Consider the following 12,013-nt stretch of genomic DNA (forward strand, 5'->3'; position numbering starts at 1 on the left):
TGGAGTTGTTCACAGTGATTAGCACTGGCAAAAGTAATCCCTGGGTCCTCCTGGCTGCTTGACAAAAAGAGCACAACTGACTTCAGGCTACTCTGTAGAAGCAGTACAGAAAATATTCATGGTTTCCAATAGGAAATAGGTAATATTAAGTGTGTAATTTCACAGCAGTTTGTTTTATCTGAGCATTCACTGGGCCAGTGCAGCCATACTAGGGGCACATAAATAAGGGGTCCTATGCAGGTAAGGATGAGGAACAGAATCCTCTCACGTACGTGCTAGCTGGTCAGCTGGGAACATGGAATATGTTCTGAGAGCAACCACCTTCACTGTATTTTTCAGTGTACAAAATTACCCTGTAGCTATGAAATAAGTGCAGTGTTAGGGATAATTTGTACATCATGCTAAGTTTGGCTGTGGGGCACAGTGGAAGCTGGATAGTGGGCTGCTACAGTGGTTTGCCTGATTCTGTTCCTTGTCAATGTTGCTGATGAATAGTGAGGAGGAAAGAAATCTGAAAAAGCCCTAAACCAAGTGATAAAATAGAGTATTAGATTCATATTTCTGGTGCCAGTTTGTCAGACAATCCATGGAGTTACTACACAAGGTTTAAAAAGGAGAGAATTCTAAATATAATTTTTAGTATCCAGATAACCTCTGAATGTAATAAAGCTTTTCAGCAAAATGAGACATTAAATGCAGACTGTTTTGTTACATTTACTTCTCCAGAAAGGCACCCAAAACCTGTGCTATTTGTGCTGCTCTGTTTCTGTGGAAACTGTGTGTTGAAGTGGAATAGAAAAAGCAGGGAAAAGAGAATGAGAGGTGAAGTGTTTTTGGCTGAAGTCCCATTGGCCAGTCACAGTTTGAGCTGGGGTAAGTCAGACAAGCAAGCCCTCAATACTGAAGTCCAGAGTTTTCTTTCTTCTTCTTCTTAGCTTGTGGTGAGGGAGGAGCCTGGTTCAACAGACACCATTCAGAAGGTGATTGCTTAAATTTTATCTGCGTTTTCCCCTGTCTTTTACTCATATCAAAGAAGTAAAATTTACAGATATTTTATGCAACAATAATTTTAGTCAATTGTGAATGTTAGAGAATAGCTCCCTAAAGCAGTAGAGTGAGATTTGCTCTGAAAGGAGCCTTCCATTGATGGACAAGTTTTACAGTCACTGCTCTTTTGAAAAGCACCATTGTGTCCTTGAAAGGACAGTCTCCTCTTCCAGGACTGAAAAAATACCTTTTAATCTTTCTAGGGCTTCCAACACATGCATGTTTTTGATGAATTGCTATAAAAGACAAACAGCCTTGACTAATAAACTCAGCTCCTTATTTTCTGTTCCCTGACAATTGGTTCACTGCCAGTCATACTACTTTTTCCAAGAATAAAACCCTTTCTTTAAAATAATATCTAAATGAACTTCTTAATATATTGTTACTTTTTTCTGTTGTTGACCAGTGTTTGCCTGCTGCCTGTGGGTGTGGGTAAAAATTCTGTGCTGATACAGTTGGGATTGATGGCTTTATTCTGTAGAAATAGAAGCAAGGGTGGATCTATTTCTACCACATACACACAAAAAAATGACCAGACTATCACAGCAGTCTGGTGCTCCAGTTTGGAAAGTCTGGGCATTTTCCTGTCTAGCCTCAGTAAATGATGCTACAGAAAATCAAATAGAAATGTGCAGCACATAACATTATGTCCAAAGTAATTCTGAAACTCCTGCAGGAACAGATAAAATAGTTTGGAAGAATGCAGATTCTGGAGGAAAAATTAACTAATAAACTGACATTAGCTTTTTAAATTCAGATATAAGTGTGTGCAGACTCAAAAATTTCTGAATAATTTCTTACAGAGAGAAGGTGAAAGGAAGGGCCAAACAGGGAGAGTACCTGTACATTTTCAGGCTTCTGCATGAAGCAATGAGCACCTACTTCTTTCTCTGCTGCTGCTTCAGCTTCTTAATAGACTTTTAAATCTATTCCAGTCTCCCTCTAATCTCTATGCATGGGAGTTAGCAGTCAAACATGAAGAGAGTTGACTGGAACAATTCAAGGAACCCTGCAGCCCTTTCCTTTTGTATGCTTGTAGTGTGTTACACTGTGCGTGGAAGCACCAGAAAGAGAAAAAAGCAGAAAAGCAGGGAGTTGTTACCAGGCACTGGTGCTGCCTTCATTCTTTTGTTTTCTTATGAAAACATTCTTAATGTTTTCATAAACTACAGCTGAGCTGCAGGTCAAGCTAACTTTTCAGTTTTATTTTATTTGTAAGCCATTCTACATTTTAGAAGTATTTATTGTTTACAGTTGGCAGGTCTGATTGCACTTCTCTTTAGGTTATGCAGGCTTTCAGTTTGACAGCTTAAGAAATACCTGTTTGTTGAACTGCTTACTGCTATTCACCAATTTGTAATGAATAGGAAGTTCAGGTCACACAAAGACATTATGGATACAGTCAGAACATGCCAGAAACACAATACATTGAAGCAACACTCCATTAACCCAAGTTAGGTAGTGCCGAAAATCACATTTATATCAAGTTATGCTTTAGGAAACAAATTAGCCTGTTATTCACTGTAATCCATAAAATTCTCCAGGCACAGAAGAGAAGGCATTAATCAGCAGCTATTTGGCTCTACACACCTCCTTACAATAGGGTCTGGAACTGCCTTTTACAAAGTGAGAAAGTGTGAAAAACTCTTTCCAGTGCAGTAGGAAAGTCCCATTTGAAAATCACGATACCAAGCTAGGTAAACAGCCCCCACAGAAACACTGTGCTGCCTGCTGCCCTGACACCACACAGCAGCCCTGGGTGGGCAGGCTCTGTACAGACACTTTCCTGTGCACAGCACACTCCTCTGCAGACAGAGTGTTCTTTCATAGGTCCATTAGGTTTTCGTGCCACTGTTAGTCACTGCAGGGCTACAAATAATAATTCCACTCATTTTCCTGGTGTTACTTTTCCCATTACAGACATACAGTCGAGGATAGAGTGGCAATTACGACATGAATAATCATGTACAAATGCATTGTATTTCCAATGCTTTCTCTCTGACAACCGTACAGTCTAATAAACCACCAAAGCTCCTTAACACATTGTGAAGCATCCCTCTACAGAGCTGTTCAATCACATACTTCCTTAGATACATTCAGAAGAGATCCCTTAAAAAAGCCTTCCTAAGTGTGTATTTTTACAAAATGCATTTATGTAGTGTGTGAACAGCATCTGCATCCTCTAGCAGCACACAGTATTTGCCATTGAACTGATACTGAGAAAAAAAAAATCTCCTAGAACACACTGCAGACAAATTTTCAGAAGTTTAACTCCAGGTATCTAGATCAGCTCCAGGTAGCTCAAGGTAGCCAGCTCTACCCAAGTTAAAAGAATTCAGTTTCAGGATTTTTCAGAACTTTTTTAAAAACTGCAAAAATTACAAGGGCAAGTCGCTTAAATCCCCCCATGGTCAATAACTGCATATTGATAAAGGCATGCTGAGTTTTTCTCACCAAAAATAAGACAGTGCTGAACCATGAAACCACTACTGTGTTTCATGAGTAGTAAAACTAATGCAGGTTGTTTTTTAATAAATTTGTATTCTGTGCTCTTTACAACTTCCCACCATGATGCCATCAAAATATTCTTTCAGCCTTTTTCTTTGCTTCCTAGACTTCCTTCCAATACCCTCAGCTCCCTTCTATATCTCAGATGCCTTTCCCCCACCTTGTAATTCTGGTAATTTGTACATAATTCCAGTCATTTGTACATCATTTGTACATCATTTGTACACCCTCTGCTTGCCTTTTTCCAGCTTGTTGCTGGGACCACAGTAGGAGAATGGGTTGACTCATTCAAATCCTGCCAAACAGAGTAGAAGGCTCCTCAGTTCCCCTTCATTTGCTGTCAAGAGACACATTAGTAGTGGCTACCCCAGTGTCCTCACAGTAACTTTGAGACTAATAAGGGGCAGACAATCCCAGCTTCATTTGAAATCAGGCAATTAATAAAATAATATATCAGAGGGAGTCCAGCCCTTCATACAAATCTTGTTTTCTTGGAAAATATGCTAAGAAAATACTATAGAAATCCCACTAAAAATTAAAACAGGAGTAAAAAACCAATTTAGATAGCTGTAGGGATGTTAAATGTAGATGTTTTACTTAACTTAGAGTATGGGATTGATTGCACTTAGTAGAAACAAATAATTTTCCACTTCAGAAAAAGAAATTAAGAAAGAGGTTAAATGAGTTATGAGATGAAAAAGTTATTTAGCATGAAAACTCTAAAAACTTAACTAAAAATTTCTGGCATTTCAAGTGTTCTGGTGCTAATGTTTCTTGGCATTTTGAAATTACTGTCTTGCAAGCTGTAGTACTTTTTCAAAGAAGAGCAATTTGACATATAACTCTATTTAGGTTCCACATTTTGGGCCCTACAAAAGGATATTTTTCCAATTTAATTAAATGCTACTTGATTAAAAAACTGTCTGTGGTTAACTGAGTGTTTGCTCTTCATTAATAGATGTCTTTGTTGTATTGCTTAGGAAACAAACATAAATGCAGCATGACAACAAACATGATACTTTTTAGATAGCTTTTTGGAAAGTTTTTGAACATTGCCAACAGAAGTTGGGACTTAGGGTGCCATGACCTCATTAATTAAATTAAACATTCCTTAAAAGATGAATGTAGTAAAAATAGAGTTGTTTAAAGTCTAAGTGCTTAAATATATGGGGTGAAATGTTGCGATATACAACGAGGGATGGTTATCCAGAGGTCAAGCCTAGAAACCTCCACAAAATAACTCTTAAGAAAGAGGAAATTAATGATAGACTATTCTAAGGAAAATGGGGAAAGAATCTAAAGTGTTTATGCTCTTTTACTGTCTGCTGGGGAAGCATGATTAAGCAGTCATTAAATTTAGGAAAGAAAAAGGTTTTTATACACACAGTATTCAACACATGATTAATCTAAAACAGTCTAAACTTTCCCAGTCCAGTCTAAACTGCAGAGTGTTGTGCTGCTCAGTATAACCAAACCCTAGCTTCTTAATTCCTCCTGATCAGAGACCATGCCAGAGCACAGCATTGCTGCTTGCTGGCCTCATGCCCAATTCTTATTCCACCCATGAAACCAGATGGTGGAGAAGGTCAAGCTTGGTTGGATTTCATTTCAGTGTAAGGCTGAGAAATAGCTGGGGATTCCAGGTCCTGAATTCCAACTCAGTGGTCTGCTGGCAATGAGACTGTAATATACTGTTACATGGCAGAGTGCAATTTAAGGTCCAAGATCACAGACACAGTTCTCAGCTTTGTACATCTTTGTAGAGTAACTACAGATTTTCCAAACAAATTTAAGCTAATTTTAACTAGTTGACTTGCATTTATCCAGTAGTGTAGCCTGCTCATTTTCTAGTTACTAGTTCATTAATTCACTAATTTAGCACAGAGTAACCACAGGGCCCCAATAACAGGCTGCTGCTGTAGTACCCAGACTGGCTCATTTAGAGCTAACATAGACCTGCTTATGCAAGTTGCACCTGGATCTTTGTCTGCTGTGGGCTTTTAAAAAACTTCAGGAAGGCATGTTTGTTCCTGACAACAAAAACCTAAAATTACTGTGATGAAACTCTGAAGTATTTCTTCTCAGAGAGATGAAAAGTTGAGAGTTACACAAGGCCAGTGTTGTCCAAAAATAGGGCAGGAGAGGAAGCATGGCTTATACTTTTATTCCTTGCAATCTCTTCCTGAAAAAGTCATATTAGAAAATGTTCTTGAACTCCCCTGAGTCTAGTCTTATCTGCCTAGCTAAGTGGATAAATTAAAGTCATTTGGTATCCATCCCACCTATTTAGTGGAGTGAACATCAATTGCAGCACTATTCTGTGGCCTTGCACACTTCAAGACAACTTCTATTTTTGTCTGTCTGCTTACCCATTTTCCATGAGCGACCATACAGCAGTTTAAGTCCCTGTTTTCACATTACTTTCTCTATTTCTTTACAGCTATTTCATTTAAGCAATGCAGAAAGAGACTTCTGGGACAGCTGTGCCTGGGCATGCTGTGAGCTAGCTGGAGACTTGCACAACCTTCTGGTGGTCCTCAGGGTGAGCACAGGAAAAAAGATAATTCAGGATGGCAAACTCTTACAGATAAACACTTTTTGTAAATCTGATAATAAAAGAATCAAGCAGGGAGTCATTCAATATCAGGAAAAGAAAATAAGGTACATCCTCATGTCCATTCACACTGGACAGCTTTTGAGGCAGAACAGTTTGGATCAGATTTTAGAGAGGGGCAGAAAGGGCTGTACTGTAAGAAATTCCTGCTGCAGAGGTTGTGAAGTGGTAACTGTGATGTGGAGCAGGTCTCAAAAACAACCAAATGGACAGACACCATGACATTACCAAAGGACAGACTGGCTCACACAGAAACAGAACTGATAACAGCCACTGGATGGAAGATGGATAGAATTACAGCATCACCACAACATAACCTGTGCAGGAATTAATTGGTATGGGGGATAGCAGACAGCATAGTATGACTGTTCCTTTGGTTATGGGCAGGAGTTGTAACTTCTGTTCCTTTTTCCCCTTGGGACCCTTATTCTGTTGGGTATGTGCACATAGAATCCAATATAAATTCCAATTGGTGAAAATTTACCTCTGCAATTAAGGATTTTCTCTAGGCATGGTTTAACTGGTAACTGTTAAACTTGCTGAAAGCTGGGATTAGATGCTTAGTGAGAACCAAGTGCCTGCCTTTTTATCTACACCTGAATTTTGTGAGTGTCACACAACTGCTACCATTAAAGCACTGTTCCAGAGAGTGCCCATGCTAAGTCCCACTTGTGTTAAGTGAAGAAATAATTTTGAATTTGCCTGGTCTCTTGTCTCTTTTAGTTCCAGGATGCCTTCGAGCCAAAAAGATAAGAATCTGATTTATTTTTAGCTAGCTTTGGCATTATAATTCAGGATCCTTTTAATGTTCAACTATGTATTTTCCCTGTTCTTGCTTGATGAGTCTTACAAATGACTGAAATATGAGGAAAATCACAATGGTCAGTGAAATTGTTGGAGAGAACTCCCTGTATCTGTCCTACAGCTTACTGTCTCTCTCCATTCAATGGCTGGCTAATTGCCTGCTAGACTAAAATGGTCTTTTACCAGATACTGGGAAAAGTTGTTTCCTCTTCCAGTCTGAGATCTCCAGCTGATTAATATATTCTCATGGCACTGCTGTTTGAAACCTTAACTGGTAAACATCCCTTTTATCTGACAGCTCCCATCCCTCAGCAAGGGCCTCCCTAACCATCCCAGTCCCTGTGTAAGAATGCATTAATATGAAATACTATAGGCTCTGTACACTGGCAGCATGGGATACAACTGTTTCTGAACAGAAAAAAGAGATGAAATGAAAGCAGAGTAAGCACATAAAATATTAATTTAAGGCTCAGCATGATACAAAGTGTTATAGGGTGACACTTTTTTTTCTTTCTTCTCTCTGTGGGCCAAATCAGATACACATTTGGTGAAAAGGACCCTTATCCAACAACAATTAAAAACTCCCAACAAAACAATACCAACAAAGATTCAAGGATAACTTGCTGCAAACAAACCTTGGACATGGGCCTAATGTGCATCTCGAGTTGTGAAAAGGGAGATGAGCAGTAGTTGCCAAGAGTTTAGAGAACAACTGGAAAGTTAGAATGCATATTACAAAATCAAGAACCATTTCTTGAGCTGCTCTTTCCCCTCATGTCCAATAAGCTGTAGCACCCACATTTTTACCAGGTTGTATGTGATATCCAGGGGACCTGTAGTTCCCATAATCAGGTTCTTCAGCTGGCTAGGCAATTCCAGATTTTAAAGAATAACAGCCAATCATTAACTCCTGAAATGAAAGACTATTTGGACATATGTAATCCTTTTATATGAGGACCAGAAAAAGATAATAGTATGCTGGCAATGCAGACTTCCATTGCAATTGAGATTAATTTCACTGCAAATAAGATTTCTGCAAATTTTTTATTTGCAGGTAAATTCCCAGTACTATTTCATACAATACTTCAGTTTGTAACAGAATTCTTAATCTTGAACTATGTATTATTTTGGGGAAAACAAAGGACAAAGAACCTTGTTCGAAAATTTGATCAGGGCAGGCAAAGATCATAGTCTCTTTGAATTGTTTAGGTTGGAAAAGACCTTTAAGATCATCAAGTCCAACCATTGTTGTTATAACCACAACAGTCTTAGATAAATTGCTGGCTACAAAAAGCCATCAACATCATCATATTTCCGCATGCTTTTCAACTACAGTTCAAAGGAAGAGACAGAAAAGGCCCTCTGTTCTCCTGGGTTTTCAATGATAAGAGGCATGCTGTGGGTGTATTGACTTCACAGTATAATTCCTTGCTTCTGTTCCCATATAAAAGGTCTAGTGCATTGTTCACTGAATGCAAATAGTGCCAAGCATGTTGGTAAACATGTTGATTTGGATGTATCCTACCATCAACTAATCAGATACACAATCTGTCACCATTTTGCAATTGCTTCTTGCCATTCTGCTTTTTCTGCAGTTTTCTGCAATTCTTTGCTTACTTTAAGAATAATGCATAAGTTAGAACAGAGGAGGAGGTTTTAGGAAATGGACTTATATACCTATTGCAACTAGTGTTTGAAGAAAATAAACCCCCTTATTTTCAAAACAAGTTAAAGTCATGTATCTGAAGAATGAAGAAATCATTGTCCTACACTGGATTTCTTCCTTACTAGGGACTGAAATAGCCATAATCCTTTAGTTTTGTGGTTTATCTGTACCAGGGCAGCCCAGCTAGTAAGGCATTGAGTATTCTGGAAAAAGGGTAAAAATCTTCATGGCTTAGAAGTTACTGTAAATAATACAGACTTGTTGTGTGAATATATTCCAACAGTGTAGGGATTTTAAAGGCCTGACTTGAGTAAACAGTGCAATGAAGACATACTCTTTGGTGACAATATTTACATTCTTAATGTTTATTATAATAGTTTGCAGCTCTGAAGGCAAAAGCATGTGAATATTTCCTACCACAGTCATTTGTGTTACTACAATGAATGGCAAAGTGGGCGTAAAACATGATTAAATCAAACCCAAAAAATCAAGCCCACGGAATTAATTTCTAAGAAACGACGCACAAGGCCAGATTGCAGTAGATTAATTCTCTGTGATTTGAATGAACATAGCTGACTGTTTATAATATTTTCACTGTGATTTGATGTTATGCATCTTTCAGTAGGAGCACAGGGAATTTCCCATGCCTAGAGGTGGATAATCAGTCTTTCTCCAGTTCTTTGAAAATAACAAGGTTCATTCATGAGTGTTCTTTGTGAAGGCTAACAATGTTGGCTAACAAGTTAAGCTATTTCTGCTTTTATTTTAACAATTAGCTGTAAGCTTTTCAGCTTTTGAAAAAATTCCTGTAGCTGTTTTACATGGTATAGATATGTTATAGACTTATCTAGAGAGAATGAAACTGAATGGCTAGTTCATACCAGTTATGAACCAGGCTGGTAATGCCTATGACTATGAAGCTGGCTGGCATTTCACTTTGCAAGATCCAGTTACTGTTAACTTTGTAAAACTTTAATCATATGGAATGAAATATCCCATGCTGAGTAATGAAATAATACTTTTAAAAGAATGCTGTTTTGATAATATGAAAAGAATCCTCAGCCACTTCTTGGAAATGCCTCTCTACCCCAGTTGTTCCTTGGATTCTGTATGTAGTTAAAACTAATTGAGCAAAAGAGGCAATGTTCTGTGCATTAATGGCAAACAATAGTACCCTGATAACTGTAGCTGCTGATGCATGTTGACAGTGTAACTGAGCTATCCTCTACCAAATGGTTGTTTCCTATGAAACAGGACAAATCTGCTGTTGAGATGAAGCTCGGGAACTGTACCCAGGCAAACTGGTTTGGCCAGTGTTGCTTTGCAGGCCATTCTCCCCCCAGGAGTTGATTTTATTGTAATCTGGAAGTTTGCAAAGGAGCACTGGTGCTCACTGAGTAGCAGTGGGGCAGTGGCTGTGAATGTCCCAGGAGGGAGTTGGTGAGGGCGTTGCAGCGATGTCACACTGCAGGATGTGTGAAGAAAGGAGTTTGGGGTACTACTGACATAACATGGCATCATCCTACTAGTCAGCTGGTGTCTGATTTTTCTGAAGGCTGTGAAAACATCTTGTATAAAGTAAAAGTACAGGGGAGGTTACAGGGAAGAAAGAAGCTTTACTCTCCTAGAGAAAATGAGTCCATTTCTTCCTCTATCATTGTGCTTAAGCTTATGGCTTCTCCCTTATTGTTTTAATTGTGACATTTGTTTGTGTAGTCCAAGTCAAGAGAAAGGGAAACAGGGTAACCCCTGCATCTGATTGCTAATGGATTCTCATCTCATTGGTTGGCAATCCCTACCTTTGAGTAGGAGGCTGAGATTTCATAGAAAAACGCCTTAATATCAAAGATGTGCCATTGAAATCCTTAGGAAAATCTGCTTAAATGTGGGCAAATGATGAGATTTTGTAAAAGAGCATCTTGTGCATGTTGGAGACCTGTGAGTGTTTAATAATTAAGTTTGAAAATATTCCATGCTTACTTAGCAGATGAATCTCTCACATGCACAACCAGACTGCATAGCTGCCAGTCACAAAGAAGTTGTAGGACTGAATCCAAAACACCACTGCATCACTGCTGAGAAACTTTTGCTATAATTGCTTGTGTCTAGGTTGAGCAGAAAAATGAGAGCAGTTGTTAATCTTTCAGTGATCCTTTCTTCCCTTGCTGACCTCTAATCAGCATGAAGGAAGAAACTATCCAATTTAAACAGAATTAAAAAAAAAAAAAAAAAAAGACAATATATTTGAAAAAGGAGCTGATGCAGGTCAAGATGAGAAGGGCAAGCTGGCTAAAGAGCTGGGAACCAAGAGTGGAGTCTAATGAGGAAATTTAAGACAAGGACCCAGGAAACTGGAGGGAGTTTAATTGAAGGGGTGTTTGGGAGTCTGCTGGAAGTAATGGGGGAAGCTAGAATGAGTCATTCTGAAAATCTGCGTGCTTCAACACTAGAAGAAATATTTTCATAAAAATATTGCCAGAGTCTGTTTTAATTCTATTTCAGATCTGAGTTAAGTCATGCCAGTTCATGCCCTATTTTAAACAACATTCAATACATATCTGGGTTGATGCAGCTATTCCTGGGCACAGGTTAGTCTTTAATTTCATGTCAAATTGGTGTTAAACCGGTCTGCTTTGTCCTTTATGTCTTTCTTCTTTTATTAGTAATCCAAATTAACTTGATAAACAAGAGTTCTCTACCAATGTAAACGCTGTGTAGCTGGCATGCAGTGTACCATTTTATAGATGAAGAAAATTAGTCAGCTGAGTCATTTAATTTGCTTTAGGAAGGGCACAATGAATCAGTGAATGAGCCAGGAATCTAAACTGAGGAATTTCTGACCTCCTGTTTTTTTTGGAAATCCCAACTCATGCTTCCTGCTATTTTTTCTCATTACACTACTGAGATAATAGACTACTTTTCTTGTTTAACTTGTGCAATGCTCCTATTAATGTTAACTAGTTATACTGAGGCACTGATGAGCCAATAGTCTTGACCTTACAAGAAACTCAGCTACTTAGTTACTGTTGCTTAATCCTTCCTATCTGTAAGTTTGTTGTTGTCTGTGTTGCTCAAAACCAAGCTGAGAATTGTCCTCTTTGCTTTGTTTATATACTGGAGAAGGAAAAAACCACTTTGGGAGATAGAAAATTCTTCAAGTGAGCAAGAGAAGGACAGACTCATTGTTTGTGTGCCTGCTTGGGTGTGTCATACTTAAAGAAATTCAGAGTGGGGGTGGGAACTGAAGGAACAAGAGACAACAATGAAAGGCAAGAGGATGAGAAGGCTGGACTTGCATATTAATGAGAGCTCGCCTGGAATTGAGAATTTCCTTTCACTACATTTTTCTTTTTCCTTTTTCCACCACTTATCGT

This window comes from Ammospiza caudacuta, chromosome 5 (genome assembly GCF_027887145.1).
Source record: "Ammospiza caudacuta isolate bAmmCau1 chromosome 5, bAmmCau1.pri, whole genome shotgun sequence".
Classification (NCBI taxonomy): domain Eukaryota; kingdom Metazoa; phylum Chordata; class Aves; order Passeriformes; family Passerellidae; genus Ammospiza; species Ammospiza caudacuta.